Source organism: Coturnix japonica, chromosome 2 (genome assembly GCF_054131305.1).
Source record: "Coturnix japonica strain WE chromosome 2, WE-NBRP24, whole genome shotgun sequence".
Classification (NCBI taxonomy): Eukaryota; Metazoa; Chordata; class Aves; order Galliformes; family Phasianidae; genus Coturnix; species Coturnix japonica.
In genome coordinates this window covers 3,319,145-3,347,126 of record NC_140664.1, presented here as the reverse complement: position 1 = coordinate 3,347,126, position 27,982 = coordinate 3,319,145, and the positions used below count along the sequence as shown (strand labels likewise).

Sequence of the window (27,982 nt, the reverse complement as noted above, 5' to 3'; positions counted from 1 at the left end):
GCACCGGTGCTGTGCAGAACTTTGCGAGTGGATCAGAAGAAATGGTTTAGGGGAGACTTGGTTTTTGTCATCAAGTAATCAGCAAAAATGGCCTGTGTGGTTTGTTCTAAATGTGAACAAAACATTTTCTTCCAGCAGGCAAAAGTTTATTTTTCTCGTTAGTGGTTTTGGTCAGACCAGAAGCATTATAGAACCTGCCAGAAACAAAAAAAGTATGTTTTCATAATTGATATTTTCATAAATGCCTTTATGCCTTTCAAAACTTTCCAGTCAGCACCCTTGGAGACAGAAATCCTCTCTGAAGCTCTACAACAGGTATTGAGCAGACATCAGTTCTTACCATCTATCAGCTGGCTCCATCAATTCACTCTGTCTCCCTTCTGACAGGTCTCACAAGCCTGTGATGTTCCCTTTGGAGGTTTATTTTTCAACAGTGCAAATCAGGAGCTCTTGCAAGCAATGTGTTCCCTATAACCCTTCAATGCAATCTGGTGGGGCTGTGGATAGAACATAGCTGGAGAACTGCAGTGAAGAATTCAGGAACTTTGGGACATCAAACTGAGTTCAACTTAAGCCATTCTATGAGTTTATGAGTTAAATTTGTATTCTTTTCTGCTTCTGGAAGTGACCTGTCAGTCTAGCCCTTTGGTATTGATCCTTAATACTCTGCTGCACAGAATCTCCCTCTTCTGAGGGAGCGATTCTCTTTTGTAGGGGGTATCAGCTTTCTGTCGTCTCCTCTGGTTTGTTTTGAGCTTCACTTCCTAGAGATGAGATGCTGCTGTACAGCTTCCCTTCTCTCCTTTCCTCCCTATGTGCAGGGTCGCCAGCCACTAGACCAGACTACTCAGAGCCAATCCAGCCTGGCCTTGAATGCCACCAGGGATGGGGCATTTCTGTCTTGGAGATGGAGGATGCACTCGCACTCCTGAAGTTGTTTGGCCCCAGCCCCCTGAACTCCACGTGAATTCTGCACTTGAAGCCAGCCCTAGGAAGGCGTGCAGCTGTTCCCACTTTTGCTTTCAATCTGTATGTGACAAAAAATTCGAGGCTGGTGATAACAGACCTCTGCTCACTGTGCTGTTCATGGCAGGAAAAAAGAGAAGTTATTCAGCTGATCCATGACCATTTTCAACTCTATTGTTTGAACCTCAAGAGTCATCTAAAAGACTTCACGTGTTGTTGGGACAGATCACGGATCATAAACACCGCACAGGTGCAGAGATTCCCATTATTTTGGGAGTACCATTAGATAGTTTCTGTGTGCCTGTGTGTGTGTGTTGCAGTCACTGACTTCACTTTCTCTGCAGTGACCTACGAGTATCTCTTGTCTCATGGAATTGAGTGCTGTTTGCTTGTTCACAGTTTCCTTTCCTTCCGTTATCCAGCAAAGAAAGTTCGCTTAAGTGTTTTTTGTGAACTCTTTCAAGATCCCCAGAAGGATGATACAGGAAACAGTGAGTTTCCTTTCTATACAAACTTCTAGGGTGTTCCCATAATAGTCTGGAATTTATCTGCACTCGACAGCCTGCAATTGGGCAAAAATTAATGAACTGTCAAGGGATCAAGCAAAACACAATTAACATATCAGAGAGGAGAGCTTGCAATAAAAAAGGAGTCCTCCAGTCACATAGCACCTTTCATCCCCAAGCACAATACTCGTGTTGCCAAACACTTCCCTTTCTACCCTTGTGTTTCCAATTACTTTACAAGTTGGCCACGCTTTAACCATTCAGCCTGAAATTTTCCATAATTGCTCTCTGCCTCAAGTTGTTTTTTTCTTTCCTTTTCAGAGGGGAGCAAAAGGGGAAAAGCTACGCTCACACACACACACACACAGCCCAGCCCTTCATTAACGTACGGTCATTTTTCATGGCATTTAAAGCTAAAGAAGTAATTTTCTGAATGTTTAATCTTATATTTTGAAGAGCACTTTTGCACTGCAGGAGGCTGGAAGAGAAAGGAAACGCTTGGCACAGAAGCTGTGCTGGGGATCGGAGCATGTCGCTGTCTCTGTAAAAATGCATCTGGATTCCACATCCCAAACCGCAGCCCAACTTCTATTTGCATGTATCAGAGGTATGCCTGCACCTTGCTTTTAATGCTTGCTCACTGCAGACCCTCAGAAGCAGCCCCTGGTGAGCTGAACATCCAGATGGCACGGGCAGAAGGAATTCTCATCTTTCCCCATTTTACCCTGGGTGACCCAATGCGGTGACTGAGAGCGGGGAGGATTGTAGCACTGTAAGGGAGGGCAGGGCCTGCGTTGAAAGCTGACAAGGTAAAAGTGTGAGTCATTAAAAAGCAAAGACCAAACTGTAAAGAAACAATTACTTACATAGTAAAAAAAAAAAAAAAAAGAAAGGCAGTTCTGGAAGGCACATTCGCCCGATGACTGACACTCCCTAGAAAAGCACCATGTTGTTCCAAAAGTCTCCCACGAGGTGAATAAACCTTGCCAGAAATAATTGCAGATACAGGATTGTGTAATTGCTGAGCGCAGCGCGGGAACCTGTGCCTTCTGTCCCTTCCACTTCCTTCATTTCAGGGCTGCACAGCGCTCAGGACGCTGGCGCTTGCATTGGCTGGGGCAGTCAGGGCAGCAGGAAAAGAAAAATGAAAAAGCTTCTTAGCAACAACTTCACAGCATCTGCTTTTTTTTTTTCTAGCTCCATTCATAAAAGCAGCTAAACAAGGCAGGCCGATTGGTGTACTCATTGCTGCGGGAAGCGGAAAGCTCTTGACTTGCACGGTGCCTGCAGATCTCATCCACTCATCGAGCAATGAGCAAAATGGCTTTAAGCCACTTCAGGCTCTGGCACTCCCATTAGTATACTCCGGTTACAGAGATCAAGGGACTGCAAAGGGCAGCGTGACATGGAGAGGATGCAGATAACAGCTTTGCCTCCTCTCTGCAGCAGACAGCGAGTTTGGGGAGCAGGCAGCTGCCACAATGGCATGGTTTGAGTGGTCATGCAGCGCAGTGATGCTCCCATGTTGTGGGCTTAGTGTCAGGCAGTACTAACAGCAGGGTGGCAGCGCCTTTCTTTGAGCAATAATTCATGGCTAACCAAAAAATCAGACACTCAGTCTCCTGCAGAATAAAATCATTAGGGTTGGAGAAGACCACTATGATCATCTAATCCAACCATCAACCCACCACCACTGTGCCCACTAAACCTCAGTGCCACATATACTCACTTCTTGAACACCTCCAGGGGCAGGACAGTGACCCCATCAGTTTCCTGAGCAGCCTGTTCCAATACCTCACTGATCTTTCTAAGAAATTTTTTTCCTAATAGCCAACCTGAACCTCCTGAGCCGCGCTTATGTTTGGCTCACAGGAGATAAGGTTAAAAGGGATGGTGATCAGTGCCCAGAAATACCTGCAGCAGCAGCAGCAGGTGCCAGGTTTTAGCAAGCTCCCTCATCTATTGTGTGAAGAGCTGCAGGACTCATTTGCTGGAGACAGAAATGAGAGACCTTCCCACTGGAAATAAGGTTCAGAGGTTAATTAACTACAGGAACATCCTATCGAGGAAGCTATCCTGTGAATTCCTATTTGACAGCATGGGGGAATTCACTAGATATTTTAGGATAGGTCTGTTGTCCAATGAAGCTGCTCACTGTGCTGTTGTGGAGGTACCTGCTGTGTACAGAGGGATGCTGAGGCTTCTGCCTAAAATAGTTGGTCCATCTGCTTCAACCCTTGCTCAAGCAGGGATACCTACAGGACAATGTCCAGGCAGCTTTTGGAGATGTCCAGGGATGTAAATCTGGGCAACCTATTCTAGTGCCTGCCTGGTACCCAGGGAAGAAGGCAGGAGATGAGATGGACTTTTCCTACCTGCAATGTTGCAGCTCAGCCCCTAGCTGGTGGCTGTAGAAAATCAATGTGCCCTGCTTGTGAGAAAGAGCCAAGAAGATCAGTGCTTGGAGTTTGTGAGAGTGCCAACCTGCCAGCTTTGCTCTTCCCCCTCGGATGTCACCGGATCTCTGTCACATGAATGTGCCGTGGGTGGGGGAATGCCCTGAGCATGGTGCCGTTGGCTGCACAGCTTGTTTTCTCACGTGGTGAGCCTATGAATACAGCCTGACGATTGCTCGAGGTGTAACAGAGACAATTTGGATGCAAAACAGGAAAATATCTCAGGCTCAAAGCTGGAGCTGATTTCTTTAGGACACAGAGAGCCTGAGCCTTGAGCCCTGTCTCTGGGTAGATTAATCTCACCAGACAGAAACCTATATGGATTTACTCTTCCATATGCAACCGTTTGATAATCATGTTGCCATAGCTACACTTTAGTCTTGCAATAAATGTGTCATTTCACACATTTACATCAAAAGGAACTCCAGGACATGCAGCTCTTGTGTAGCAGAGCACGCTGGTCTCCCTCTATAAACGATTCCCATTTTTAACACCCTATTATTGTATTCACAGCTCTTTTGTTTTCTTTTTTTAGGGGGTGAGGACTATGGAATAGATTTGACAGCATGGAGATGAAGTTCCTGAGAGCTCTGTGGTCTTGTCTACTTTAAGGCTTCCTTGGGGCTGGCATCAGGGCAGTTGTCCTGATGGGGTCTCAGTTGTCCCTCAGGTGCCACCCCCTAGATTCTCTCCTGAGCTTCCTCCTTCTGATGGCTCCTTGTCCTAACAAATAAGGGCATGGGCAGCTTCTGTCTTGGTTTGAGCCTTTTTCTCAGCCCCTGGCCAGAAGCAACGGGCAGGTAAGTGCTATGTAGGAAGGTACAGGTAGTAAGGGTAGCAGAGGAGAGGCAGCACCTACGGTAACTAAATACAATACTGGCTGTCAGAGGTGCACTCACTGAGCATCAGATCTGGAGAGGATTTTCCATCCATGTTCTAACCTTGTTTATTTTTTTGGAGCTGATTTAAACAGATTTTTCAGGAACTCAAATCTTGAACAGTTCTGCCTTGATTTTTTTTCTCCTTATAGCAACAGTAGCTGGAGCATCATCAGCACCAAAGCAGCACTAGACAGCTCTGTTCTCTTGTAACAGCAACAGGAGCAGAGGGAATGGTGTGGGGGAGTCGGACATGCTGATCCTTCTGGGTCCCTTCCAACTCAGGATATTTTGTGATTCTATGAAAACTCAGTTTTAGCCAAGCTAACCTTTAAATATTAATTAATTAAACACCAATGGGATGATGTAGGAGAGAAAGGTCTAAGCAAAAGACCTCAAGGGCAAAAGGTATCAGAGGATTTGCATCATTCGATTGAATGATGCTCTTAGCAGCAGTGAGGATGCAGAATTTGCTTGTGTGGATGAGTGATACATGAAAAAAGAATCGAACACACATGCCTGTGTGACCCATCAGAGTCTAGAGGAGGGAATTAAGGAAGTGTATGAAAGAGAAATAAAGAAGGAGGAAGATAACAAGGCAGAACAAGATGCAGATGCTGCAGGAAGACAAAATTTCAGGGGAGAAGCTTGTCTGAATGTGAAGAAGGCAGCTTGACGTGCCTGGGAGGGGATGATCATCAGCTTGTCCAGGAATAAAGTATCAGCCTAACAAGTCTGGTTTTCAGTTTCAGGAATATGTGCAGAACTGCTGCTATAGAAAGACGTGTAGGATGGGGCTGGAGGAGAGGAACCTAACTGCAGATGTCCCTGTTCATTGCAGGGGAGTTGGCCTAGATATCTTTAAAGGGTTCCTTCCAACTGAAATGATTCTGTGATTCTATGATTCTAGACTGAACCCTAGACTGAACCTGCAGTGTTTCTAGAGAGGGAAGTTCAGACCTGGTTTACACCCCACCCATGGCTAAGAGAATGAGACATTATATTATTTTTAATCATATCAGAGCATATCATAGTTTGTTTTTCTTCACTGTCAGAGCAATGATGCCTCCACAGGAGACTCCCAGTCCCCAGGGAGCAGGTTGTGAGGATTTTTTTTTTTTTTATACAGCATTTTTTGCCATCCAAGCTCTGAATAGGCGTTTCCTCACTGAGACCAAAATGAGCCAGCAGGAGGACTTGAAGTCTCATCAGACAGTCTGTGTGTGTATGTGTCAAGCATAAATGTTCCACTCTGGCCGCCCCAGCACCCTGCAGGAACGTGGTAACCCACTGAGTTCCACTGACTGCTTTCAATTGATCGGTTGTGTAGAAACAAAGCAAGCAAAGTTTCTGCTCTCTCAGGTATTGCAGAGGGTGTCGGGTTTGCTGCAGCATGTTGATCTTTTTCAGCTGTTCCTGTACTTTCAGTTCTCTCTCCAAGGTGGCAAAGAAAAGTATTTTTTAAGACAGATAGCTGACCAAGAAAAGGCAAGATCTCTTAGAAGAATGGACCATCACATGCTTTTTTATTCCTTCTCAAAGGTGCAAGCGGCATCTCATAAAAATGCCATGCAAGTAAGCACAGGAGGGGCATATAGAACTGTGAGCTGACCTGTAAACACAAAAGCCATCATCAAGCCATCGTGTTTCCTGTTAGCCTGACAAGAAGTATGGCTGAGTCTCCTTCCTTGTGCTCCGCCAACCTTTCCCTTTCTCTCCAGGGCATGGATAAAGCTTGCCTTTCCTTTTCATAGCTGCCAAATTACTGCCTTTCCTGCTCAATTACCCATTTTCAAACACTTCCCAAAGTTTGAATACTGTATTCCAAGGCATGGGGAGAGATAACTATAGACTTGGCCGTGGATGACCTTCATCCCCTTTTGCATCCGCTTCTCCTAGGAGTTAATTGTATCACAGCCAAGACCAGTAGTACAGGGAGAAGGAAGGAGAGGGTGAGCTGCAGCTAAAACCTGCCCTTGAATGTCTCTTCAGCCAGTGAGGAATGAGTTTCATGCCCAAATGAACCCTAAAGGCACCATGGTCGTGCGTGAGGCATCTCACATCCAAGCAGGCCATGGTGGCCCCATCCCAAGTCCCTGAGCTGCCACACGCTCCGGCCATGCTCCAAGGTCCCTAGGGACTGCAATGGATCTGCTGCCAAGGCACCAATCTCCCCTCCAGGCAACTGGAAGACAACAAAATTCAGGTCTTGAATGCTGTCTGGAGTGAGTGACCTGGATGTGTCTGCCCAGACTACACACAAAGAGGCGACGTGGGCCTGGCTCCCTCAATTGCAGGCCTTTGTGCCTGTGCAACGTGTGGAGAGCCACAGCTCTTGCCCGGCTGCAGAAGAGGCCACTGTTCTGCTCGGCACAATGGACCTGTCAAAGTGGATGCCAAGAGCTTCCAGTCTCCCTGCCGCGTCTGCCAAAGCTTCCTGATAGTGGACTGCTCTGCAGCCTAATGCTGTGCGCTGAGGAGAGATTCAAGTGCTTGGGATATTCAGATGAGAAATGTGGAGTATGTTAACAGTTGCCACTGTTTCTTCATTCCTGAACACATGAACACGGGATTCTAATACAGGAGTCCCCAGCTAAAGACATGGTTGTGATCCCAGCCAGAAACTTCTGTGCCTAACAATTAGCTAAAAATGTTAAATACTCCAAAGTAGGTCTGAAAGAACATATACAAGAGATGCATCAAGCTGATCTGCCTGCTTCCAGTATTACACAGGGATAGTGATCTTTCTGCCTGTGCCTAACTACAGAGTTTGCTCTTCTCTCCCTTGTAAAATTGTACTATTAAACAGATTTAATAGAATTATAGAGTCGGAAGGGACCCTTAAAGGTCATTTAGTCCAGCTCCACTGCAATGAACAGGGACATCTATATCTAGGTCATGTTGCTCAAAGCCCCTTCCAGACCCACCTTGACTGTCTCCAGGGATGGGGCATTCACCTTTCTGGGCAACCTGTTCCTTTTAATGTAAGAAACTTCTACCTTATGTCCAATCTAAATCTCCCCTCTTTCAGTTTGAAAACATTTCCCCCTCTCCTGTCACAAAATACCCTGCTATACTGTCCCTTTCTTATAGTCCCCATTCAGATACTGAAAGGCTGCTATCGGGTCTCCTCAGAGCCTTTTCTTCTTTAAACCTTTGAGGTTGTGTGTTGGCATCCTGGCTGCCCTTGAGGCACCATCACACAGCTGAGGTTGATTAATTCGGTTAAATAAGGCCTTAATAACTGTCTGTTTTTAAAGTGCCTCAAACTCAGAGTGGCTACACTGAGCCAGCTGGGAAATATGTGGGACTTCAGTTATACCCAGAACCTTAAAGACACAGTCCATGCTTCCTTGATGGCCCTTTGATCACCAAGATAGCTAAACTAGCAAACTATCCCATGGATTAATAGCTGATGTTGAGTGAACCTGAGCATCAGCACAGTTTCTACAGTGTATGTCAACTTCAAAGAATCAAGATGCCCTTCCTGGGAGGGCTGTGATTAAAATAGGAAGGACACATTAATAGATTTCTTTGTATGTGCCAAGCTGAAGGTCTGAGACCTCTGTGGAATGTTGGGGTCTTGACTTGGGTAGCCTGCTGTAGGTTAGCAGGGCTTAGACCAGATGACCTTCAGTTGTCTCTTCCATCCTCAGCCCTTTTGTGATTCTTTGACTTCAACAGAACTGCTGACGTCAAATAGGATCAATGAAACCCTCACTGGTTCAGTGATAATTTTTGGTCCCAGGGCCCTCTAGGGGCTATGTCTCCCATTACTCAGCCAAAGCACAGACACCAAGTGGTACCTGAGAGTCCTCTGAGCCTTTACAATTAGGAAAAGAAAACCTGGCAAATGCTGCTGTGTGGCGTTCAAGGAAAACCTGTTTGCGTGGGATGTGCTGGAAAAATTGCTCAAGAATGGTGCATTAGCATAGAAAAAAATGATCTGGCTGCTGTTCAGGTTAGTGTTTTGTTGCATGGCATGCAGCTGCTAGCAAGGTGTTTGTTGTGCATGTGTACTAATTCCCGTTGCTCTGGGATGCTGGAAATGTTTGCCCTCACCTAGTTTTGATTCCTTGGTGTTTGGATCCATCTGAAAGCAACTTGCCTTTGCTGCATCTCCATTTCTATCTCAGATGAAAACTGAAAGTAAAACTCACCAAGAATGGCTCCTGCAAGCTGGAGAGCTGCAAGATTTCCCTTGTGTACCAAGCATAACCTTACTCTCCTACCACTGTTCCTCCAGCCTTTCCAGCAATAATGATGTTATTCTGAGCTCAGTTCCTGTAATCTGAAAGGCTAAAATCATCAGAACCATTGCTACAAGTGCCTGCGGCACTCAACTTCTTTGGTTTCAAAAGCGAGGTCTAATAGAATCATAGAATCATTGAGGTTGGAAAAGACTGAAAGATCATCTTGTGCAGTCATCAACTCAGGCCCGTGATTGCTCTCAGCCACGTTCCTCCCTGCTACATCTACCCTTTTTGTGAGTGCCCTCAGGGGCAGTGACTCCACCACCTCCCTAGGCAGCCTTTTTTGCCAGCCCTGTAGGATATAATGACCATACAGGATTGATCCCTCCATTCATAGACAATGGAGGGATCAATCTACATCCATCAATAGTAGCAGTGGGCATCCAACAACAGATTTTTAGAAACAAGCTATGAGACACATGAGATTGTGAGCACTGAAAGCACCAGAAGTAATCGTCACATTAAATCCAGCTGGGCTTCTATTTTTAAAAGCACAGCCCTGCATCATACCTGGCATCACAGCTGTGATAAATCTTTATGTTTGACCAGCTGCAGTCAGGCTGGGGAGCACAGAGAGCATTTCTCACCTCTTCTCATCCCTCTTCTCCCCAATTCATGCACAAAAAACCCTCCCTGTAACTGAACCTTTTCCTCCAACAGCAGTTTTGCTTACACAAACGATGCTTCTGCAAAGGGCCTGGCATACAACCAGCACTGGATTCAGTGGTGCTCATCACTGTGGTGTATAGGCTTTTCCAAATGGGTACCTGAGTTTGTTTTATTTTATATATATAGATATATATAGTAAGACAAGATCACATTGATCTGTGTGATGCTGTGAGGTGAAGATACCAAACAGCAGCCTGATCTGCTAATTCTTCCTCGTACCTGGCCTCCCAGGCTGCCTCATTTACCTGCCAGCAAACATCCTCTTCCCACATTAACCCCACAAAAAAGAGCAGCAGCAGAACCCACATAATTGCTTTTCTCATTCTGTATGCTACAATTTCCAGAGGGAACATTTCCTGCAGCAGCCAGATCTGCAGTATCCATTATTTTTATGCAAGTAGTTGCTGTGTTGTATTCTCAGATGCCACCTTTCATCTCACACGCTGCCTCCAGCAGCACCCAGTGGATGCAGTGAGCCTGCAGCGTGCCCTTTTCCCATTCTCTCCTGGGCAAACAACTCCATTGGCTCCAAATAGAAACAGTTTTCAGCAGCCCCCTGTGCAAGAGCTGCATCCCCCCCTTGGAGCCAGGCACGCAGCACTCACATAGGCAGCAGTGCGGATCCCTTTGAGCAGCTCAGCTGTGATTCATGTTTAACCTTAGCACTGAAACAAAGCACCAGGGCATCCAGCAGCCCACAGATCACCGCGACATCGCCGTGAGCAAATGCACCGACACAGCGAAGCAGCCACCAATGCAGGGGTTCCCTGCTATAGGGGCAGCTGATCCCTCTGCTGCTGCTCTTGGCTTAATGCAGCAATTCGGTGTCGCTAGCTAGCGGTTTCTCTCAGTGTTTAAAATAGCAGCAGGAATGTTCCCCATTGATTTATTCTCCTAGCACAGCTCGCGACCTGCCTGCATACGGCGCATGAAAAAACACTCGCTTGTTTTTTCCCTGTGTAAGAGACTGGGGGAGGAAACCCTGCAGATGCTTCTTGCCTGGCTGCCGATAAATCCCGACCCAGTGGCAGAAAGCAGGGGATGCTCGCGGCGCGTGGAGCTGATTTGCTGACTTACCCTTCATCTCTCCCAGGAACGCCAGGTGAAGAAGCCACGCTCTTGCTCCAGAAGGAAAGAAGAAGGAGCCCAGCAGCACCACTGCAGAGCCTGCTCAGAAGTTCGCTCCCTCTGCCACAGTGTGTGCAGCTTGCCAGGTAGAGCCTGGATGAGAACACCCAGTGCTTTTCCCAAGATGAATGAGATCAGCACATATTCAGGAAAGGGAAAAAAAAAATAAAAATATCTGGCTAATATATGGGATGGTTTTTAACCCAGAGGTAAAGTGTTAGCTTACAAGTTCCTCTGCTTTAGGACTTGGGATTTTCTGGGGTAGATTTCACGGTGAGGATGGAAATCTCTCTTCTCCCTTTGATGCTGCTGTTAAAAAAGCAAGCAAATGTTGTAGCCACAGGGTAGGCAAGAGCCCTGTGCTCAGCAGTGTGAGATGTAGGACACACGAAGGGTACTGTCACAAGCTGTGGAGCTTGCCTTTGCAACCTGCACACTGATGCTTTTGGCTCAAGCTCATAGCTCGCTGTTGCAGGCACCACATGGCTGAAGCAGAGGGGACCCTGACTCTGTTGATCTTTCCTGGGCAAGGTTGTTCACATTAAGCTCTCTTCTGCATGGCTGCTTTGCACCACTGCAGATCTGCAGGGTGCCTTTCTGCTGCCAGGTCCTTTCCATCAAGCATCTCTCAAGTCTCATTACCTGAAACCTCAGACAGGGAGACAGGGAAAGGGCATGAGCTGATTGAGGGACCTGGATAGATGCTAAAATCTTCTGGGGGCAGGAAGTAAAGCATTGTCATGTACATCTTGTGATGGGGGATCCTGAACTTGTTTATGAAAGAGGGACACCACGCCATTCGGAGGCTTGAGAAGTGGGACCATATGAACCAAATGAAGTTCAACAAGGTCAAGTGCAAGGTCTAAGTGATTAGATGTTAGGAAGAAATTATTTACTCAGACAGTGGTGAGGCACTAGAACAGGTTGCCCAGAGAAGTTGTGGATGCCCCATTCCTGGAGGTATTCAAGGCCAGGTTGAATGAGGTCCTGGGCAGCCTGATATGGTGTCAACCCTGCACGCAGATGAGGGGTTGTAACTAGATGATCTTTAAGGTCTCGTCCAACCTAAGCACTTTCCTTTATCCTTTCCTAGGTGAAAAGTGAGTGCATTGGAGGAAAATGGTTTGCTCAGGATCAGAACCCCAGGCTTATTGAGTAGGAAACCAGGTTTGTTCTGCATCAGCAAAGCCAACAGGATCCAATGCTCACCTCATTGCTTGTGGAGTGCCCATAAGCTTGGTGAATTCTGATCATCATTGGTGGCAGGAGAAAGGAGAGAGTCATGGGACAAAGTCATTCAAGGCCAGAGAAAATGCAGAAGAAAAGCCCAGTCAAGCTCATGCTTTAGAATTCCCTGGAAGGAAGCTGTAGCAAGGTGAAGGTCAGCCTCTTTTCCCAGGTAACTAATGATAAGACAAGAGGAAATGGCCTTAAGTTGTTCCAGGAGAGGTTCAGGTTGGAAGTTAGGTAAAATTTCTTCTCAGGAAGAGTGGTGAGACATTGGAACCCACTGCCCAAGGAGGTGGTAGAGTCACTGTCCCTGGAGTTGTTCAAGAAGAGGGTAGATGTGGCAACTGAAGGACATGGTTTAGTGGGCATAAATGTGATGGGTTGATGACTGGACTGGATGATCTTAAGAGGTCTTTTCCAATCTCTATGATTCTATGATTGATGGATGTGGTCTTCTGAGTGCTGTGACCTCTGAAGTCCCAGCAGATCCTACAACACAGTGGGGCAGTGCCTCACAGGTCCCTTGGGCATATGGGCAATGGAGATGGTAGACCTGCCTTCAACCCAGGAGGCAGCTGTGGGCATGTTTGTTTGCAAGACTGAACCTAACCTACCTCAGGTAGGTGCTCTGATTAATTAGTCAATACATGTTAAGTGCTGCAAAGATTTAAGGCCCTGCTTAATCATTAAGTAATTCAATCATCGGTGGCTGCGTGGATTGCCTGAGGCAGAGTGATGAATCAGCTGATTTCTGGCAAGTACAAGATGTGGAGGGAGAAAACTTTCCAAGGCTGGGTGACAGGACTATAGGGATGGCAGCAATGACTGAGAGCATTTATTATGACCTAAAAGAGAGGTCAGAGCCTGAGCAGAGTGGATGCTAAGGTCAAGGAACTAATAGAAAGGTGGGCATCAGACAGGGACCCACGTAGACACTTCTGTGATAGCTAATTCCAACCTTCACACTGCCTCCATTTCTCCCTATTTCTTCCTGTTGATCTCTGTCATTCTCCATAGAGGGATCTTCCCATTTACACCATTGACTTTGCTCCTGGAGATCACTACACAGATGAAAAAAGACCCTCTCAAAGTAAGGAATGTGATACTCCTTTAAAGGTGAAACTCACTGATATTAGTGGTTAATACCATTGCGGAGGTGACTTGCAGCTAACCATGGAGGTGAGATGGGATCTCCTTGGCACTGTACCCCATCCACAGACACAATTCCAGAGATTTCTGTGAGGCTTGATTTGGTAAGAGACTAACTGGGTGGAAAAAGCCTCAGAGCTCTGAAATAATTCCATTTTGGGAACTGAGGAGGGGCTGGAACAGCCCTGCAGAGTTGCAACAGAACCTGCTTGCCTTAGCTGAACTTCTCCAATAGGGCTGTGGTGGTGACACGTAGTGAGTGTGATGCAGAAGCTTTGGAGATGTGCCATGATCCTGTTTGCCCACTACCTTACCTATGTCATGAGTGTCCCCCGTGGGTTCCTATACCACTAATCCTGCCCTATCCCCAGATCTCCTCCTAGAGCAGCTCTACAAGAGAAGAGCAGCCTGGATGCATTGCCTGGGTCTCAGATGAGACCTGCCCAAATCCTGGAGAAGTCAGCATTGCCAGTAGATAGCCCAATGTCCCAGCACCAGCTGCAGGACTTGGCATCTGTTCTTAAGGCACCCCCTGACCTCAGCCATCGCCCACGTCCCTGCAGCCTGCTTTAATCCCTTTTTAATTAAATGTAGAGGGGTGTGATGGTATCAGGAGGGTGGGAGGGTGGTGGCCTGGGGTGTTTTGGGCTAGGTGTGTGTGCCAGCCAGCTGGGTTTGTTGTGAGCCTGTCAGATCTCACACGCTAGCTTTCCTTCTCTTGAGATACAGCTGCAGCCCAGGCACTGCGTGGATCACCCCTAAGGCTTTCCCACTGCTCTGGGATCCTGCTGTGTCCCACCTGGCAGGAGCTTCTATATCTTGGATGTCAACAAAATCAGCTTTGGAAAGGCAAGGTGGCTTCTGTGACAGCACTGAAAAGTAGGAAGGAGGTTTGACTGAAGTAAAAAAGCAGCACTGATGAGATAACCTGAACAACGTGGTCATGGAGATGCTCAAGATTACTGAGGGTAAAGTCTTAGTCTCAGAGGTCATTGCACCAGTGCACTGCAAAATGGAACAATCTCATAACATGTGGCCTTGAGAGAAATCAAAGTGATCAGAGCAACAGAGCAACGTTCTTTTCAGCCACTGGGAATGACCAGGCACAGCTGTGTTCTGTAGCCCAGAGCAGTGGTGAAGTACAGAAGTGAAGGAGTTGACCTGGATGAGGTCAATGCAAAGAGATGCCAGGGAGTAAACAATGCTACAGCCACACTGAGAAAACCCAACCATGCCCAGCCATCTGGAGCTGAGGTTGGAAACAAACTTAGCTGGATGCCCTCCTGTTTTTAATCAGTGGAGGTTTTGGGCCCACTTGGGATAGCTGGTGGTCAGTAGGTTCCCCATGGCTGGAGATCACTGCATCGAGGCAGCAAAATTATTGCTCAAAGGGAATTTGTGGGCTTGGCAGAGATGATCAGTGCTGAGTTTTGCAAGAGGGCAGATTGCTTAGCATTGTACACCCTATGTACCTTAAGCCCCGTGACTCTGAGAAACAGCAGCTGGTCATAGTCCCTCCTTACCAGAATCATTTGAGAACCCTTGTTGTTTCATTGCATGGACAGCAGTATTGCATGTAAGATCACAGGATGATTGAGGTTGGAGGGGACCTCTATGTCCATCTGCTGAAGCAAAGACACCCAGAGCAGGTTGTCCAGGGCTGTATCCAGGTGGCTTTTGGAGATCTCCAAGACAGAGACTCCACAGTCTCTCTGAGCAACTTGTTCCATTCAGTTCTCTGTTTCTCAGGAAAATAAATGTGGGGAGAATTAGAAACTAAAATGAGGGGGCTGTCCTTACATCTGTCAAAGTTTGAGCCAGTGACAGACTGCTGAGCAAAAGAGCTGCTTGAAAGGAGGCAACTTGTGTGTCCCTTTGCACTTCCACATGCACATACTGAGCAAAGCATGGCCCAGCAAAAACACCAGAGAAGTGCTTGGTGAAGTGTTTGGTCTTTGGGAAACCAACACTTAATCCTAATCAGCTCAGAGATTTTCCTCCTACCATGGCAACTGCTCCCATGTGGACTAGAAAGACCTGGCCAGGCACCATGGTGTATTGCAAAAAACCTTTTCCTTCTCAGAGTAGAAGCCTAACTTGCTGCTCTGCTTGGCTGTGCTGCTGAGCTTGGTGAATGGATTTGGGTTCAGTCTCAGCAACAGGAAGCACGCACGTACTGTGTGGGAACAGTGGCATATGTTGCCCAGAGAGGTTATGGGGTCTCCTTCTTAGAGATCTTAAGAGGTCACCTGGATGTGGTCCTGGGCACCCTGTTGTAGGTGTCCCTGCTTAAGAAAGGTTGGACCCAGAGATCCTTCCCAACCTCACCCATTCTGTGATTTTGGCCATTGCAATACCAGCAGTCGTATCTCCAACCACAAGAGATGGTGAGTGGACACAGGTCTTATGAAGAGCACCAGAAGGAACTGGGCTTGTTTATTCTGGAGAAGAGGAGGCTCAGGGGAGACATTACTGCCCTTTAGAACTCCCTGAAAGATTGTGGTGAGCTGGGGGTCAGCCTCTTCTACTGCCTAACAGTGACAGGATTGAGGGAATGGCCTCAAGTTGTGCCAGGGGAGGTTCAAGTTTGATTTTGGGAAAAACTTCTCTCAATGAGTTGTCAGGTGCTGGAATGGGCTGCACAGAGAGATGGTTGAGTCACCATCCCTGGAGGTGCTCAACAGAAGTATGGATGTGGTACTAAGGAACATAGTTTATGGGGTATTATTGGCATCGACTGAACTGCTGTTCACAGAATTCAGCTTACAGCTGGAAGTAAATGCATTTATTCAACCCCTTTTCTCCACTGCAGCCAGGTGTGTTCTGCTCTCCTGAAGTGATGCTGATGACTTTGTTTCCTTCTCTTACCCTCTGCTGTTAGAGTGCCCTTGCCCTGCAGCTGTGCTGGGCTGACTAAGACAGAGCAAGGATGCTTCCCAGTTTGTCCAGAGTGAATGTGAAAAAGAAGAAGGGCTTTTTAAGAGCCTCCTGTGAGAAAGTCCCAGATGTGCTGAGTGTAGAAGCTGTGCTCTGGGAACTTGGTCTGCAAGGGTCACAATGGGGGAGGAGGTAAAGGCAAGCAGAGGGATCCTGGCAGAGCTTGAAAACATCATGAGAGAGAATTACATTTGTTCGGTGAGAAGGAAGAGCTGGCAGGGGACCTTTCCCCTCTCTTCGCATCTGTCCAGTGCTGAGCAAACATCAACTAATCTTCCTGACACTTCTATAAGACAAGGAAGCATTACAGTGCCATAATGATAAGTGCAGTGGAAACCACAGCTGCAGTGACGCATGCTGCACAAAACTACCACTCGGGCAGGCTTGGTCTCAAAATGTACAAACACAACCCATCAGGAGCTGGGTTGAGATGTGTTTCCCACAGCAGGTCAGGGGCAGACTTCAGGAGGCAACCCAGGCGTCCTGTCTCATAGCTCTCACTTCTGGACTATGACTGTCAGCCAGGGAATAACAGGCTAATGGAGCCTGTAGGGGTGAGGAAGTAATTAAAGGCTGAACTGAGCTCCTGCTTTGGAACAACAACAACAACAAAGTTATATTTTCTTAATGATTTAAATGCACTCTTTCATCTCCATGCTGGCAGGAGCCATCTATTGTTCATTTCTCCTATGTTTGCTCCTAATCTGTTTTGCTCAGCAGACATGATGCTGCGGGAGATGATTTGCCAGGCAGTGTGACGTGGACACAGAAATCAAAATGGAGTAAGGAACGCTAGTTCACAACAACAAATACATAAAGCTTTTCTGTCAAAGGCACAAATGCTTGTTGCTCAAAGCCAGATATTTGGCAAGTAACAAGATGTACCCACGGGCTCATTCTCAGATGAGATTTACAAAGACGTTACAGGGTGGGAAAGCAGGACTATCTGGCTTTTCTGAGATGGCTTTGATTCATCCATTACTAGACTTAATTGGGAGCTGGTGTTCTCCTGCAAGAAGCATGCACATCCTTTGCAAAGCCAGCAGGCTCTGGGAAGTGATGATTCTCCTCTGTTTTATAGAATCATAGAATCCCAGGGAGAAGATGAAGAAGCAAACACCAGTTGTGGCTGTAGGAAATGGTCCTGTGACAATGTCGTAATGCACAATATGAGACCTTGTAGAGTGGAAGATGGTTTAATTGTAAAGCCAAATGCAAACCAAACCTGTTATCACTCATTGTATTCACATTTTTGCTGGTTTTGCTTTTTGGAATTGAGAATTGAGTAGCAAGGGATGCTATCTGCTGAGTCTCTTGGGATCCTCCTTAGTGGATGACAGCTTGCTGGTATTATATGCTTTTTGTGTGTGTGTGGGTGTCTCATGGAGGATCTGCTATCGATGGCTCTCTTTGTCAGTGAGTTACCAGGATTTACCCATTGACCTTTATCTCCCAGCCCAGGTGTCCTGAGATGGTGCACACATAGATGTTCTGAGATCTTGTAGAGTTGCTCCCCTTTGTGCCATGGATACGTTATCTGTGTAGCCCTTCATCTAATGAAATGTCATTAACCTTACTAATACCTTACACCTGTCTCCTCTGATAGTCCTCTGCCAGACTACAGACTACAGAAACTCTCCCAATCCCTTCTTTATGCACAACTGTGGTCTGCTCAGTGGGGTCTCAGTGCAGGTTTAGCCTTGGCTGACAATGGGCATAGAGAGTACCCCTAAGATGGGAATGGCATCCTGCCATCTCCATAACCTGATATGTGTTTGAGAGTGAGTATCCTCCAGCTTTTCTGCAGAGGGTGGCCCTCTACCCTGGTAATATAGAAGGGACAGAGGGACTGTGATCCCACGGCACTTTGCTCAAACACCGACCCCAAGCACTGTGCTCTCTTTGCCCATCCACTTTCAAAGCATCCACAAGACAGTCATTCTTTGTACATCTGTGAGTCCTGGGGTGAAAATTATTGGGCAAGGGGAGAGGAACAGACATGCACAGTGACTGCATAAGGGGATTTCCTAACCACATAGGAAAACAGACTGAAAATGAACCCAAGCAAAAAATCCTCTTCTTGCAATCAGCTTCCCCAGAGAGCTCGGAAGGACCCTGCACCAGCTCATACCCTGGTTTCCTCCAAGCCTGCCCCGCAGGTCTGCTGAGTCTTTGGTTTACAGCAATAATTTATCCCCCACATGATGCAGAAAGTTTTAGTCATCACCCAACAGCTGAATAAACCTCTTGTCTGATTTCCCCTGAAGGCCCAAAAGGAGTCTCTGCTTATTGAACGCTCATTTGACCGGATAATTTGAAGGCAGTTTTCAAGCACTCTGGAAATGACCCGCTCTAACTTAGTTCAGCTCTTCAATCTCCTTGACAGCAACATCAGCAGTTTTCCATGTATTTTTATTTCTGATTGGCACAGACTCTGACATTTCTACCATCCCAGCATCATGTTTACCCTGCCGTGACTCAGAAGGATGGAAAGGAGCCCCTATTTGCCACCATAACCCATGTGCTACCTTGCTATGGCCTGTGGAAACTCAATTGCAGGGCATCATTTGCAAAGACTAAATGACCTTAAAAGCCTTGCTTTCTTGTTTCCTCTCATCCTAGAACATTTAGAAGTGGCTTCCTAGAACAGGTCTGTCCTCTGAGTATGATATGAATTGCTTTTTTTTGTTGTTGTTTTGAGCTCTACTAATTAACCCTGCTGCTGTTTTCTGGCTTGCTGGCATGGCTGGGTTGCTTTCTCATTGTTGGGCAGATAAGCTGCAGCATTCCCATGGGCAGAGCACAACAGGTTTTTAGTTCCAGCATTAATGCTTTCCAGTAAGAAACATGGGACTTTCAGATCACTACTGGATCACCCTGAATGCACTGTGGGACTTATTCAGAAATAAAGGCCTGAGTGAAAGTTTCATGTTTTTGCTCTGCAGGGTAGACGGCCCCTATAGGAGGCCCAGAATCTTTGGCAGGTCACAGCTGTGATGTACCTCAGGACTCTCCCATTCCTGCCTCATGCAAGCACTTGGAGATGCTCACCGCCCTCTCTCCCTGTCCTATTTCTTCCTTGCTTCAGATCTTCTTGTGCTCATTTCCCTTTCCAACCCATAACTCAGTCCTGAGCTGTCTCACAGACTCTGATCTCCTCCCCAAATGACTTCACTGTTGTGGCCTCCTTCTCTTTGCTTCCTACTTGCCTCCATCCACTTATCATATTATCTTGTTCTTTCTTAGAGGAACTCTGCCAAAAATACCCTCTCTGTGCCGTTAGCTTGCCAGATTTTTTCCTGCTCTTTAGCAACAGCCAAGAAGGTTTCTCCTGCTGAGAGAAGGTACTTCAGTGAATTACTTACTTCACTCAGATGCCTTAGAGGAGTCTGCCTGCAGTAAATCCAGCCTTTCTGCCATTAATTTCTCTGTTCAGATGCACCATGACAAGACAGTAAGAAGAACTGAGTTGTAAAGCCCATCCCAAACCCAGATGTTCCCATCCTTAGCATCCCTGAGGTAGTGTTGATGCCTGGGAGGTCTTATCCTAGTTGATGTCTCTCCATGGATGGCAATGAGTATATGTGACAATTTCGCATGCAGACACCCACTACTGCCTGCACTGACTTTAATCTGTGGTTACTATTGGCTGCTGTTGAGACTTGTAAGAAGAGATCTTCTTTCAGTCACTGAGTCTTTCTCTGCCTTTTCTCCTTTGCACATACAGTTCTTCTCTTTTACAAGGGATGGGGTGTGTGAGGTGGGGGTTGGACACTTTTCTTGTTAACTAGTGATAGGATGAGAGAAAATGGCTTCAAGTTATGCCAGGTGAGGTTCTGCTTGGACATTAGGAAAAATTCCTTCTCAGAAGGAGTGGTAGAGCACTGGAACAGGCTGTCCAGGGTTGTGAAGGAGTCACTGTCCCTGGAGGTGTTTAAAAAACATGTACATGTGGCACTGAGGGCCATGGTTAGTGGTCACGGTGGGGCTGCGTGATCTTAGTGATCTTTTCCAACCTCAATGATTCTATCATCCTATGAACTCCGTCAGCACAGAGCCTTGCAAGTTACAGGTGCAAAAGATGTTGTTACTACCAGTGCTCACGCTCCCAGCACTGCAGCTGGATACTGAACAAAAGGGAAAAAAAAAGCAAGGCTGAGTCATTATTAACAAGTTAAATTCTCTTTCAGAGTCAGTCGGGCGATGCAGCTCAGCTACCTTCCCTTTCTTCCTATTCGGTGTGTGCTTGTGCATTTAGTAGAGCATCTTGTTTAATGAGTAGGATTGCTTTTGATAGATGAAGGTTTCTGATTATGTAATTGCCCTTGTAAGGAAGCACAGAGGAGAATTTTAGCAAAATCGCTGGCTCTTATGCAATACTGTTGCCAGTGTTTACTCTGCAGAGATGCGAATCTCCTCTGTCACTTGGGCAGAAAATGCTGCCTTAATCTTTTAAGACATTTATGAAACATTGGATTATGCCAGGATCAGTGCGCTATCATCTGTAAGAAATTTACTGGCTGATTGGATAGTACAGAACTTTTCAAGGAAGGTTTTATATTTAAACTTTGCATTTTCATGCCGGAAGAACAACAAATATTAAGCTCTTAAGAGCCTTGGATAAATCATGAGGTCCAAGTTTTCCATAATTGCTATCAGTGGAAAGTTGGGCTTGAGCATCTGTCAAGAACAGAAGCTGAATTGCTGGTCACTGGTCTCCTAGATACATTTTCATCATATTTCTCAGCTAAGGGGATTTAAACACAGCTAAATTGTGCAGTAATACCTAGAGGCCATCCTGAGTCTTAACAGTCCCCTAGAGAGCCGTGAGATGATTTAATGGCACAGGTTTAGTGTTCCAAGCAGTGACTGGAGCAGTGACTTCAGAGCTAAACATGGGAACATATGGAATATCAAACCACCTTTAGCTCTGTTTCTTCAGATAGCAGAACCATTCCCCTATGGTTCTCCCTACCTGTCATCCTTCCTCTTCCCCCTACTCTGGCAATGATCAAATTAGAATCACTGGAGATTTATGGGATATAAGTTTTAATGCTGTTTATAATGTAGGAGAGTATGTGAGCTTGAAAAACATCAAATCATTAAGGTTGGAAAAGATCACTATGATCATCCAGCCCAACCACCAACCCTTCACCGCCATGCTCACTAAACTACAATGGCTTCCAAAGCAATATAGTTCAGAGCTTGAGGGTATTACAATTAGTGCCATAAAAGTGCAGCCCTTTTTCAAACACACATTTGATTGCATTTGTGATCCAGTTCTCACATAATCACGGTATGTGTGCTGTATGTGACAAAATTAATAACCTTTGTGCCATTATCCTTGATGAAGCAGGATGCTGGCCCAATTGGTGACCAAGTGTTGACCTTTTTAAGGATGTCCAGCACTGTGATATACAACATTTTCCATGCCCAATAATAAAAAGCACACAAAATGTGTTTCAGCCTGTAGTTAGAAGGAGGTACACGATGTTCCTAGGTAATCTGGTTGCAGTTCCTGCGCTGGGAACTGCTCTGCAAAGCAAACACTCATCTTATGCTTGGAGGAGCACAAGAAGAACTAAACATGCTCTTGTGTACACGCCTGGACCATCTTGTATAAGGCTGATATTGCTTTGTAGCTGTACCAAACCAACATCAGCAGGTGTGAACACCCCTAAGTACACAATATTCCATGCTTATTTCTTGCTTTTCACGGTACGTCAGCAAATCATTAGCCAAAGGTTCCTCTTCCCACTTCCTCTCCAGTAACCCAGCAGTGGATCCTCATGTTCTGGTTGTTTCCCCTTTTACAGATAGGGAAACAAAGGCAAAGACTTAGCAGAGCTGGGGACAGCTAATGTTGTGAATGGGGATGTTTCAAAGGCAGATTAAACTGAGAGAACTGAAGACCTGTTCAGGCACACTTGCTGTTGCCTTGGGGCAGAGGAAAGGAGGAGGTTACCTCTTCACCTCCTTCCCAACCCTGCTCTCTGCGGTTTGAGGATCCACCCAGTTTCTTTGGAAACAAGGCCCTCCCATCAGTGACACACAGATTTCTCTTACTCTTCCTGTTTATGTCTTACTGATGCCCTCATTCTGGCTGTGTTTTAGTGCTTGGGGCTCTAGGACTGTAAGCATGCTATTCAGTGAATGGGTCACACCGAGCTCCTTGAACTGTGTTAACAGAACTACATTGCAGACCAAGCCACACTGTTGATTTTGCATGTGGACAAAATACCAATGGATTAACACTGTGGTTATGTTAGCACCACACTGTGTTGTACCAGGTGCTATCACTTCTGCAAAACTTTCCTATAAGCACAAGACCTGGGGCTCACCCAGCTGAAATACGTGTGCCTCCAAATCATGGTGTTGGAGATGGGGAATGCAAAAGTACTCCTGACCCAGAGAAGAGACCAAGCTGCCCCCTAGCACCCTTTGTGTCTCAGACAGCTCACCAGCATTGCGATGCATGTTTGTTTGTGGTTACGTTTGTTAGCAGGTCACCAGGTAACAGCTGGGCTCGTTGGGTGTGATGGTGTGGGTGGGAAGGAGTTAATTTCTCCTGGGGTGAGGAGAGTGAGGAACTGGGTGTGAGTCACGTAGGCACAGTGATGGTGTTATCTGGGAGATCTGTGGTGGATGTGGACCCTTCCACACCATCCGACCCTCTAGGAAGGCTTTGCCTTGATTCCCTGGATCCAATTACAGAAGGGTAGGCTGGGGCTCCTGGCAGTGTTTCACCTTCCATGGCATTGAGATCTTTGGAACATGGTATTTATGCCACCTCGACTCTTCCCTGATGTAAATGATTAAACAGGGCAATATAGAGCCTTCCCCATGGCCCTTGGCCAGGAGAAGGAAATCACAGACTCTATCTTGCAGGTATTCACCAGTATTGACAGGGAGGAGCTTTGTGTTTTGTCCCTCTTACACAGCTCTCATGGCTCTCATAGAATCACAGAATAACTTGAGTTAGAAGGGACTTAGAAGGATCACTGAGCCCAGCTCTTGCCTCCACACAGGACCCCAAATTCAAGCCCTGTGGCACTGCATAAACACGGTGGTGAAGGAGGTGGAGTCACTGTCCCTGAAGGTTTTCAGGGTAGATGTGACACTGAAGGACATGGTTTAGTGGACATGGTGGGGATGGGCTGATGATTGGACTAGATGACCTTAGTGGTCTTCCCCCTTGTTCTATCACTATCAGATTGTGTAAAATGTCAGTCTCCTTCTGCTTGTAAGCTCAATTCAAGTAGTGGAAGGCTGCAATGAGGTTTTCCTTGAGCCTTCTCTTCTCCAAGCTAAACAAGCCCAAGATAAGGTGCATTGGTGGGGCTGTTTACATGGGAGTTCTTTCACCCTAATGTTACTAAAATTCACAGCAATGCCCTGACTCCTATACCCAATATTCAGACGAAGATCAGTCTGATACTGTGACATCAAAGCAGAGAAGATACTTCTGAATCTCATACTGCTGTACTGGTCCTTGACCAAGGCTATTAATGTTGGCATTAGGATAACATTAACACAAGCAGGGCTTGTGATCTTCTTACAGTGCCTTCAGAGGCAGGAAGCAACACTGGACCATTTAACAAGACGTTATATTTTTTTGTGGTGAAACTGGCTTAAGAAATTCCCAACTTAGTTCCTTTCCTTTTGAGCCTACATTAAAGCTTGAACATTTAACTTGAATCAGAAGCTGAGCATCATGGCTTTACCACCAAGCAAACCTCCTTTGTTATTATTCATAGAGTTGATACCTATCAGTCAAGGGCAGAGATCTGGACTCTTCTTATCATGGAGGGCAGCATGTCTAAACATGCAGATGCAGAGAAGTGAGACAGAGCATCCCCACATAACTGGTGGTTATGGTGGAATGAAGAGCAAGGGTGTGTTTCAGCTGGAGGGACTTTGTACATCTCAAATAATGTGTGGTGTGCTTAGGTGAAAATTCAGCCAGTTGAATTGCTTCTTCTCTACTGGGCAGTGCTGTTTTGGTCCCTGATGGATATAACATGAAATCAGTCACCTACACCCATAGAGACGCCCACAGTTAAGAGTCACAAACCTTCAACTGCCTACTTTTCCCAATGGCTTTCCAAATGCTTCCTTTGAGGTCACATAGGGAGATTGTGGTGGAGATGGGGAACGCCTTTGGATAACCTGACTCCCAGGCTGGCAGGCCAGCTCCTGTTTGCTCATGCCTGTGTGCTGACAACACCATCTCATGTCCCCACCTCATAGAGAATCATAGAGTCATTAAGGTTTGGAGAAGACCTCTAGGATCACCTCAGAGGTGCTTCAGGGTTGCAGGTCAATGACATCAACATAAAATAACAGCAGTGACAAAATTACTCTTCTAATTGCAAGAAGAATCGCAACAATTACTATCATATTAGTATTGATATTCATAACAATGACAGGAATAGTAGGTATTCAAATCAACAGGTAACTAATTTTGATCATCCAACATACTAATTATGATTTCTGCTATTAATCCTGATATTACATTCAGAAGGCTACAAAGAGAAGGCTCAGCCTGAGTCAGGCTGTTGAAAAAGAGGTGAGAGTGATCTGCTGCACATCTGTTTGCAAAGATGCCCAAGGTTATTGAAAGGATTTTGGTATCTTGAAAGGATACATGGTTTTCCAGGAGTGCAGGCACACACTGCACACACCTCTGTGTTCCCATAGCATGCAATACTTGTGTAGTGTTGGGGGAAGGACTGGAGGTGAAGGGGAGCAATCTCAGTTCTGACTCAGTTCTGATTTTCACTAGGCTAATTCATCACTTCATCCATGGGATGCTCATGCCACTGCCACGCATGCTGACCTCGGTAGGTTGGCCAGCATCTCTGATGATGACATGCAGTAATTTGCTTCTGAAGGCAACATGGGTTGGTTTTGAGTATAAGAGGATGTACTATGCAGGACTGAAGGGAGGACATAGCATCTAAAAGACCTCCTTGGGATGGGAGATGAAGTGTGTGTGGTCTGCTAAATGGTGCTGGAAGGAGGAAGGGAGGATTTTTGCTGTCTTAGCCCTCTCTGTGATAAATCTCTATTGTTGCACTATCAGCTAAGAGAAGTGCTTCTCCTGGGACAGCTCAGTGTGACCATACAACTCTGGCTCAGTGCGTGTTGCTTGGCTGATGCACTATAACAATTAAAACCTTACAGCTTAGTTGTCATCTATGTGTGTGGATTCCCCTCTTTTGAAGGTGGGGTTATGCTATCAGCAGAAGGCATTTGGTATTTGTTAGAAATGTTGAGACTGGCAAGAATGGATGAAAATCAGTGTGGAGTCACCAGAAGGGACCAATAGTGGAAAGGCTGCACAAATGGCCCCACAAGACACTTGGACTTGAAGATTAATGCCAGTAAGTAAATTCTGGTGACTCATAGAAGTGGGGCAGTAGGGTGACACCTAGCACAGACAGCTTCTCCAGGTACAAAAGGGTACATCCAAATTCAGCTCATTGTGACCACATAGGAAAAAATCCAAGAACTGTGATGAAGATTTGGCAGTCGTCGTCCCTTCTGTCTGGAAGAGAAAAAAGCTGAAGGGCTCTGGAGTGCCCAGGGCTTGAAATGTGATGTTCAAGAATATCCCAAGAGGATGTTAGGACAGGAAGAAGCCTCACTCATTCACATTTCTGTAGCCAGTGAAAAGCTTTCCTTGGATATAAAATCGGAGTTGAAATTGTCTTTGCCTCTGAGTCATTCCTGAAATCTCTCCCATTGCTATTTGTCAGATGCAGTCACTCCAGAAATAGCAAGTAGTGGCAGAAGCAGCAGCTGTGGCCCAGGGAATAACACTGTAGACTTTATGAAAATGGTGCCTGTAATGTGCCCAGCTGATGCAGAATTAATCAGGTTTGAAAAAAGAACACGGCTTTTGCACCCTGGGGGACTGTTGCTAAAAAATCCTGCCTATGCGGATCTTCCCATCCTGCTCCTTGACATAACTTCTAAGGGAAATAAATGAGTTTATCTCACACATTGCCTGGAGACCTTTCACATGGAAATAGTGGGATTAAGGAGATTAAGATTTAGCTTCAACTTGGATAAAGAACAACAAAGAAGAATGATTAACACATGAAATGATTCTCAGTCATTAGATCTGAAGTCCAGTCTCTGTATATTGCCTCTAGTGACAGCTTTTCTGTTGTGTTCATTGCTGTCAGATCTGATCCCATAAGAGAAGAGGAGTAAACCAATTGGTTCCCTACAGTGGAGTGGGTTGGCTCTAAAACACCCATGAGCTTGGTTATGGAAGAGGGAGAAGTCATGTAAAAATAAAAAGGATTTTCAGTCCTCAGGTTCCCCTGGGCTGTGTGTCTCCCTCTTAAACCAAATCTGGCTTCCAGCATCTGGAGATCTTTCTTATCTCTCACTTGGAGTGAATCGCTGCAGTTGGGACTTGGAGCTGAAGTTAACAGGAAAGATGTTCCTGTCCTGATCAGTGATCATCACATTCCCTGAGAGGGACTAATGGATATCTTGGACCCACATGAACCATAATGATGTGGAGTGAACAATGCAAACAGCCACGTGGTGTCTGTGTGTGAAAACAGAAGTGTTCAGCCTCACAAGACTCTGACATTGCAACCAAGCACTGGTTTCCTCTTTAGCTGGGGCAAGCTTTTCCCAACCTCAGTGGCTGAGGCTGTCTCTTCATGTCACTTTGAAAGCTGTGGAGATTCATTACCACCAGGATCCTTTTGTTGTCAGTGCAGAGACACCTTTTGGAGCTGGAATTTCTGCTCCTGCATCATCTTTTCTTTATAACCTGGATCATGAGGCTTTCAGAGTCTGGATCATCCTTCCTTCAGGGCTTGAATCACAAGTCCAAGACACCAAATAAACGTGTCCTGGCAATGGGAGCTCCTGTTTGTCCCACGGCACTGTGACTCTGGCTGACTCAAAGGGAAGTTAGATCTTCTGCCAATAAAAGGAAGCTGTCAAGCAGGGGAATCAAAGATCTTGGAAAGGAAGGGGACATCATGGCAATGAGCAGAGTCAGCAGATACAACACTGGACCCTTTTAGCCTTGTGAATGGTTTGAGCTTTTTCCTGTGTACAGGGTCATGCCTTCCCCATATACAGGACCAGTCTTCTTTGGTCTTGGATGTAGGCATTATGGACTCAAATCCGGTGGCCGTGTAGCCCCCATGTTCAACAGACTGAGCCTAATTGTGGCTTCATTTTCTGGACTGATGGGGGTGAGGAGCAAGGGGTTTGCTCAGTGGGACTCACCTAAGTATAACCAGGTGTGTAGTTTCCACTGAGGTCTTCAAGACCAGGCTGAGTAAAGCCCTGAGCACCTATGAAGCAGCAAAGCACTTGGTCCTTCACTTCACGCCCCACTGAACTGGTTGTTGTGTTCAAATCATGCTCCAGGGGAGATGGAGTGTCCACCACCACCAGTGTCTTGGTGAGGACAGACCTTCTCAGTGTGATCCATGTAATCACTCAGCTCTAAGGACGTGGAGTGGAATTAGGCAGGTAGATGCCTGCTCATTCTGCTTTCTTCAGTGGAGAGAGCAAACACACCCCTCTGCACACAGCCAGTGTGCGTCACTGATATTTCCGCAGGGTAGGTTAAAATTAGAAGCCCTTCTTGCTGGCAGAATTGGATGTGCAAAACCTCTTGGACTTCTTGCAGGCTTAGTGCTATGACTGATGCAAAATTTGCCTCTTAAAGGAGATTTCACTCTCACCCTGCAGATTTCAGTGCTTCCTAGTGATTCTGGACTTGCTTCCCCACACAGATGGCTGATGAACATGTCTAAGGTGAAAGC

At 46.2% G+C, this 27,982-nt stretch overlaps 1 protein-coding gene and 1 long non-coding RNA gene across 3 annotated transcripts in view; one reads left to right on the top strand and one right to left on the bottom strand.

Moving 5' to 3' along the window:
* The window catches only part of SLC45A4 (solute carrier family 45 member 4), a 64,251-nt gene extending 53,039 nt beyond the window's left edge, over nucleotides 1-11,212 (bottom strand). Inside the window, exon 1 of one of the 2 annotated variants that reach the window (XM_015856394.3) lies at nucleotides 10,806-11,212. The gene's annotated coding sequence lies outside the window, so the exon portion shown is untranslated. The remainder of the gene's footprint in view (nucleotides 1-10,805) is intronic. The other variant, XM_032442925.2, reaches the window with a different exon arrangement.
* On the top strand, nucleotides 1,365-10,895 carry LOC146761659 (uncharacterized). Its single transcript, XR_014942383.1, has 3 exons — nucleotides 1,365-2,079; nucleotides 4,464-8,767; nucleotides 10,822-10,895. It is a non-coding gene; the product is annotated as an uncharacterized LOC146761659 (long non-coding RNA).
* Nucleotides 11,213-27,982: the final 16,770 nt, after the last annotated feature.